This window comes from Perissodus microlepis, chromosome 3 (assembly GCF_051167445.1).
Source record: "Perissodus microlepis isolate ML-2025 ecotype Zambia chromosome 3, ASM5116744v1, whole genome shotgun sequence".
Classification (NCBI taxonomy): Eukaryota; Metazoa; Chordata; class Actinopteri; order Cichliformes; family Cichlidae; genus Perissodus; species Perissodus microlepis.
The window spans coordinates 11982642-11990651 of record NC_140463.1 but is presented as its reverse complement, the minus strand read 5'-3'; the positions used below and the strand labels follow the sequence as shown (position 1 = coordinate 11990651).

Sequence of the window (8010 nt, the reverse complement as noted above, 5' to 3'; positions counted from 1 at the left end):
ACAATCTACCCAGTGAGTCAACAATTTCTAAATAATTTATCCAAAATCATATAGAACAAGGTTTTGATCATGCTACTGAGAAGTATTACTTCTATTATTTCGATTTTAATTTGAATGGCAATTGGGACATAAAAAAAACTACATTCATCAAATCTGGGGAAAAAATATCCTAAAATGTTGATGTTTTTTCTTCCAAAATAAGTGTTAAACGATTTTTCCCCTAATAATAACTAGGCCCTGTATCATAATGATCTTGTACAACATGAATGCTTGTTTGACCACAATAAAGGGCTTAAATTTGTTGTTTTAAAGTCACTATTTAATATATATTTTTAATCTTTTTAGGGTAACATCGTGGTCGCCAGTATTATCTATTGCCGTCAGCCTCCTGACTGTGGTCGGGAGATGCGAGGCCCCAAGGCCTTAAAAGGAAGGCTAAACATCCTCCTCCAGCGTTAACTCCCTTCACTTTTGCGGAGTAGTGAGGCAGGCACAATTCAATCGAGACACCCAAGATACATAGATGATAGATAAATCACGCTTTAATGGCAATGCTGCACAGTTACAGTTACACCATGTGTCAGCTGTGGGCCACGCTCACGCACATTGCCCATTTTCCGTAAATACAATATCCACTTTCACCTTTATGCCAATGACACACAGCTTTATCTGTCCACTAAACCTGATTCTGCTTTTCCCCCAACCTCCCTCACCCTCTGCTTAGCCAAACTAAATTCATGGTTCTCTTCTAATTTTCTTAAACTCAATAGTAATAAATCCAAGCTCCTCTTGGTAGAAACTAAATCAACATTATCCAGAACCAACAGTTTCTCTGTTACTATCAATAACTCACCGGTCTTCGTTTCTTCCTCTGTGAAAAGTTTGGGTGTCATCTTCGATAGTACTCTATCTTTCAATTCACACATTAATAATGTCACTCGGTCTGCATATTTTCAATTTCAACATTAATTGTCTCCGTCCTTTTCTCACCCCACATGCCACTGCCATTCTTGTCCATAGCCTTGTTACTTCCCGGATTGATTATTGTAATTCACTTCTTTTTGGTCTTACTCAAAAATTCATCCACAAGCTCCAACGCGCCCAGAACTCTGCTCCTCGTATCATCACCAGGACACCTTCTATCCACCACATCAATCCTGTCCTGTAGCAGCTTCATTGGCTCCCAGTCAAATATCATATCAATTTCAAAATACACTTGAACACATTTAAGGCTATTCATCATCTCTCCCCTCCATATCTTTCTGATCTGGTTAAGATCACCGCCCCATCTCGATGTCTTAGATCTTCTTCTTCCCTTTCTCTCTCTGTCCCCTCCCCTCGTCTTGCCACCATGGGGAGCAGGGCTTTCAGCTGCTCTTCTCCACGACTCTGAAATTCCCTACCTCCTGATTTAAGAAATATCTCTTCTTTCTCTCTCTTTAAGTCCCAACTCAAAACTCACCTTTTCAAAATAGCTTATCCCACATAACCTCTCAACTCTGCTATTTGTTTATGTCTTATGCTTTTATGATTGTGTAAACTGCTTGCTTTTATGTTGCTTTTTATTCTACTGTGTACAGTGACCTTGAGTGTTTTGAAAGGCGCTTTCAAATAAAATGTATTATTATTATTGCATACACTCTTCACATGGAACACTGTGTCACACACCCAGGCCAGACAATTCCAATATATATATATATATATATATATATATATATATATATATATATATACATACATATACACTGAAATACACAGAGCAACAGAATGTCTGTGGCATACAGAACAGTGAAATAGGCCCCAAGTGAACAAGTTTATATAAGTAACACAGAGTCCTTCATGATCCCAGCTGCCCCATCTGAAGTTCTGCACTTGGTGCTTGGTAACATCCAATTAACTACTTGCCTGTTCAGTAATGCAGACACAAATGCAGTTTGTATTTGGCTAGAAAGTGTCTAAAATAAATGCGTGAAATACATCAGAAGTATTCGTCTTATGTATGTGTTATTTTGAGACAGGAGGGGATTATGTCTCCCCCTGTCCTCATCATTAATGATCTAGTCCAGTACTTACTTGGGCTTGACTTAACCAATTAACCAATACCTACCTGTTAAATGTCAGCTGAAATATCTATGAAGCTTTGATTGGTTAATTTGAATTTTTTTCTGTTTCCTGTCTTGTTTATAAGCAATTTTCTACAATGTTTTACTATGACCCTGATGAAGGCCACAAGCTGAAACACGTTGGTCAATTATCAAAGTTGTTCTTCTTCCCTTAAGTCTTGCTGGAGTTCCTGCATTGTGTGTCCCTTTGGCTAGAAAGTGTCTAAAGTACCCCCCCCCCCCAAAATGTGACAGTAAAGATAGTCTCAATCAGCAAACTACAGCACACTTCCCCACTGCATCACCTTTACTGCATTCAAGTAGTTCGTGGTAGAAAACCCTCCAGCCCGGCCCAGAGCTCACCTGTTATGCAAATGTATTTAGACATTTTTAATGCTGTCAGTGTAAAATAAGATGTTTCACACACAATGCACAAGTGGTCTGTGGTTCTAAGGTTTCCTACAATACCACATTTATTACACCTTCTCAGTTCAAACTGCAAAGATTTGCAAATTTATTTGTTTATTTATTTCCGTTCATTTGTTTACAACAAAAACAATAAGACAAATAACATTTACAATATAAGCTACGAGCTTATAACAGCAGAAATAATATTTGCACGATATAATAAATGGAGACAGAAACAAGATTTACACAGATTTATTTTTATTACATTGATTTGAAGCCTGTGTCATACCAAGCTATCTTTAATTAGAGGGCGCTCTATTCCGGTGGAATAGGAGAGTCACATCATGAATGTGCAGTCAGCAAATCTGCAGCAGCTGTGCGATCCTCCTAAAAACAGACAAAACATTCTGAGCAATGTTTCCATCACCTTGTTGGATTATTGACATGATGGATTAGAGTAGTTCTCAAGGAAAAAGTGGGTCAGACATGTTACTAGCACGTTGTATCTGATAAAGTGGCCAGTACGTGTAAAATATAAAATACTCATCTCTTTATATCTTTTGTCAGTCTCAGTGAGTCCAGTTTACCACCTGCTATTTTTTCCCCTAAATATTCCTCAGTAACATTAAAAGTTCAGCAGTCAAAACAAATTTTACTTTTTAAATCGTTTCAATCTTACAAACTGTGCAGAGGCTCTTTTTTAATGAGCTGCAGCTATGTTTCAGTTTGACCTCATGATGGCAGTGTTGTTTCAACACCATGTTTACACTTAGAGGACTGGTTGGAGTCTTACAATAAATCTCCTGAATCCTGAAACTGTTCTTTTTAAAAAAAAAAAAAAAAAAAAAAAATTAACTTCACTGTTCATAATAAAGTGTGTTTGTGTTTCACAAGTTTCTAAAAAGGTTTGTGAAGCAGTTAAAGTGTAGGACCTGCACGTGTGGAGGACTAGAAAAGTTAAGAGATATAAAAAATGAAAGTTGTATTTAAGTTGGTGACTGTAAGAAAACTATTTTTTAGTCAATAGCAGACTATCTGGACAGACTGAAGCTTCCTCCTCGTTTCCTGAGGAAGATCCTTTCAAAGGTTCTTGACAAGTTTTGGCTTTAGTCAAATTCAGCTTCGGTAGAGCTGATTCACAGCCAGCCTGATTATTTATCTAATTTTTAATGTGTCTGAGCGACCACACAAACTCCCTGAGCGATCCCCAACAGCAGACGTGTGCAATGTGGTCACGCCAGCATCTAATCCATCCAAGTTACATGGTTTATTAAAATAATCAAATTACAGCATTTACATTTATGTTAGACTACTTTTAATTAACTGCTTTAGCCCACTTACAATGAAAACGTAAAAAAAATCTAGTCATTGACCTGTGTAGTATGTTAACACTATTGGAAGTAAAAATAACTTGAACTCCAATTTTGAAAACACAATATAGTTACTTCTTCAAAAAAGTAACTCAGTTTGGCAAACAACAAAGTTTTTTGCAGTTATTTTTTTTTAAATGCAGTCAAGGCGTTTTTTAAAACAAACATTTCAAACTATTTACAGAACAATCAGCTGTTCTGCATTAAATTTGATGCCACACAAATTATTTGTGTCACTCCAAAAAATAATTTCTGTCCACTATGAGATAAAGGAGAACAACAGCCTGATACCTGCAGGCCTGACAGCAGGAGATGTATCACTCCTGTAACACCTGTAACATTCTGCAGTCGCCTCATTGTTCTGATACACACAACAAAACTATTGACTACACTACACACTAACTACACAAGATCTCTCACATCTCAAAGCACCGCCGTCACTCCTAAAACTTCCCCCCGTTTCTTAACAACTTGCAATATCATTTTTTGATTGGTCGACATGGTACATTTTTCCACCAATAGGAAAGGGTGGGGGTTTTTTGGTTTTGTTTTTGCTCACAGGCTTTCGAGCGCTTTCCTTATAAAACACAGTTTTTACCGTTTCTTCCCGCTGTAAATATAAAGAACGACAGTATTCAGCAAGGAAACCAAACATTGCAGATATTTTTATCGTAACTCCGGTTTTACGAGGCCTATCAACACAATTTAAAAACTGGTATAAAGTCCACACTTTTTCTGTCAATTGTTCCGTCTGTCCTGCTCACATCTCCAATGGTTGTACACAGTGGCGGAGGCAGACATTTGATACACCTGGGGCTTAGCCCTAAAGGGTAGTATGCATGTGGGATTGGGGGGGGGGGGGGGGGGGGTTTGTTTATAGGCTCTGTTTTGAGTTTTGTTCAAAAAAAGAATGACTTCATATAGGGAAAAATATATACCACTGATCCAGAATTAAAACAGGACTACAACAGTTCAAAATCAGGACTACTTAGGATTTAACCAAGACAGACCCAGAATCAGAACTAGATGATAGTAGCACTAAAAATCATCATATACCTGCACTACACTTATTTTTTAATTCTACCAACGTCCACTATTTAGATTCAGAAACGTTTATATAATTATTTAGCCTTGTTGTGCAAACAAGCCTGCATAACTTAATAAATATAGAATTTGAAAAATAACAAACCTAAAAAGAAACACTAGGTACGAGATACATGAGTACCTATGATACGGTGATACTTTTGGTAAACAACCATTTGACTAACATGTCTGTCTCACCTGCTCTTGTTCCTCTCTCTCTCTCTCTCTCTCTTCCTCTCTCTCTCCCTCTCTCTCTGTTCCTCTCTCTCTCCCTCTCTCTCTCTTCCTCTCCCTCTCTCTCTCTGTTCCTCTCTCTCTCCCCCCTCTCTCTCTCTCCCTCTCCCAAATAAAAACATATTTGTTAACTTTAAGAGTAAAGAGAGAAATTGTCTGTATTTCTTAATTGCAAATGGCACCAAATTGTATTCAAACTGAGCCACACTTATGGAGCTCCACAGTTCTGTTCCTGGTGTTTTGGTTGATCTCTCTTGATTTTCCCATGTCAAAGAAACAGGCTCTGTGTTTTGCCTTATATGCATCCACAGGTGTGCCACCAATTTACTCACATGGACTCTACTAACCCATCAGAAGCTTCTTCAGCTCAGAATGGAATCGTCTGGAGTTTTCTTATTAATTAAAAAATAAAATTAGTGTATATGTGTGACCTCTGTGTAGTGTCTTCTCTGGTCTGCATTCACAACAAAAAGGCAATGGTTAGAATGCTCTCTTTTTAATGTTGTGGGCAATCAGCACAAAATCTCGCAGGAATCCTCCATTATTCTGAGGATTACATTTCCACTTGCAGTGTGATCGTATAGTGCTAAATTTATACAACCAAAATAGAAAAACTTCAACACCATTACCATTGCATGTTAAATTTCCCAAATGAAAGGAATATAGAAATATATTTTAAAGCTGTACATGAAACAATGTAAATTCTCTAAACAGTGTGGCACAGTCACATACCTGCATTCACAACAAAAAGGCAATGGTTAGAATGCTCTCTTTTTAATGTCGTGGGCAATCAGCACAAAATCTAAATGGGAAAGCAACAACAGAGTTAGCTAACTATGCTCCCATTTTGTTTCCTCTCCTCCCAATAAATTAATCTCACATAAACGTGCACTCAGTTCAACATAAAGACTGGATAAATGACCCACAACAAATGATGTATAAACAACAAAAATAATCGGGTCAGACTGTATTACTTTAACAGCCTGCGATATGATTTTTCCTCCCCACGACATTTGCGCATTCCTTACCTCGCAGGAATCCTCCATTATTCTGAGGATTACCCAGAATCCCTTGCCCTTTGTGAATGTTGCAGGGTGACTTTTTCAACAGTAGGTGGCGCCAATGTCCCATTTAGCGGGATTTAACTTCAACTCTAATTAACTATGTTACATATGTATTCCTAAATTTGATGAAAGTGATAAAAAATAGAAGCTCTGTCTCTCTTTATTCTGATATTTAACTAATTCAAAAGATATTTCAATATTTATTTATCCAAAACAAAAAAAGTTTACTCTAAATTGATGTTGTACAGTAAAAAAATGTTCTTGTTTTTTCCATAAAGTGTATGTAAATATCTGGTTTCAGCTGTGAATATACTGCTGTGTATTGAAAGTCCTCTTGTTTTGCATAGAAATATACTGAACAACATACAAAGCATAATATATAAAATAACATCTACCAGAGTTTTTTCTTTGAAAGAAGCCCCTTACAGGGCTCTAGAGTGCGACCAATTTGGTCGCAAATGCGACCAAATTTTTCAGTGGTGCGACTAAAAAAAAATATTTGGTTGCACCTGTGCGACCAACTGTTCGGGTAGCGAAAAAAAAAAAAATCTGCAACCTTCCCTGTGGTCAACAACAGACACACGTTATGCCCCTATCGTGGACTAAACCAATCAGAGATAGTAAGGGGCGGGACCTCTCTGATTGGCCGTGGTCCAGTTGAAAGTGCAGGTGGAAGTGGGAGGTGAGTAGCTTGAATAAAGCGATATCAATTCATTAAATCCTGAATCGACTTTTAAATATAACTGTGTTTTGCCAGAAACGCCAGATTCTCAGATCAAAGCTCACAAAACCATTTCAACAACAACCAAACAGCAGATGAGAGCAGGTACACGGATTCCACACAAAGACGTAAACACGGAGCGGAACCGACGCATCAGAATCAACTTTGTCTTTCTCGGCTTTCTCACCCGACGGCCCGTAGACGGACACGCTGTCGGAGCTTAGCGATCCTGATGCGTCCGGTCCGCGCTGTGAATACGTCTTTTTGCGCTGATTCTGAGCTGCAGGTTTTGTCTCTCTCCAACCAAAATTCACCGAGCCAGCAGCAAAAGAAGCAGCAAACTGCGCTTCACATTTGATCAATGTCGTCATGAATTTTGCTGTTTTGCTTCCACGACTATTAAAATCACACTTCATGCACAGCTAGCTCTCTCTCTCTCTCTCTGTACTTCAAGAACAGTTTCCCGTCTCCAATCTCTGTTTTCTGTATTATTCATTCGCTTATTACCCACCAGTCTACCGTTGTTTACAGCGCTGTCGGCTGCTGTCTTTTTCTTTTTCTTTTCTTTTTTTCACTTAAATGACCTCGGACAAGAAAGCCTATTTTTTCTGTTGTTCAATACTGAAGAAATTTAAACTTTATATGCAGAACATTGTAGAATATTTTTAAGGTTATCTGCTATAAAAAGCCAGACCAGGAAAATCTCCTTCATGTTTTTCTGTGTTTTATTCTCAGTTACTTTCACACAAAGGCATCTGCTGTGATGTTCACAATTCTGATGAAGTCAGTACTGATAAATGATCAGAATTATAATATTTCTGACTGTCTGAGGCTAAGTTGAATCGAATCGGGACTTTGAATACCGGAATCGAATGGATTATAGAAATCAGTGATGATACCCAGCCCTAGTGAGCAGCCTAGGCACGACAGAAGTGGATGTAGCTGTAATAGGAAAAGAACTATTGCTAACTTTTCTGTTAAGTTAAGGCCTTCTGAAATTCATAGCCAGTGCTCTGACACGGTGTCAT

At 38.0% G+C, this 8010-nt stretch overlaps 1 long non-coding RNA gene across 1 annotated transcript; it reads right to left on the bottom strand.

Moving 5' to 3' along the window:
* Positions 1-2746: 2746 nt before the first annotated feature.
* Positions 2747-6351, bottom strand: LOC146389929 (uncharacterized). Its single transcript, XR_014798572.1, has 2 exons — positions 5930-6351; positions 2747-2897 (listed from the first exon to the last, which is right to left on the bottom strand). It is a non-coding gene; the product is annotated as an uncharacterized LOC146389929 (long non-coding RNA).
* Between the last annotated feature and the right edge of the window lie 1659 nt (positions 6352-8010).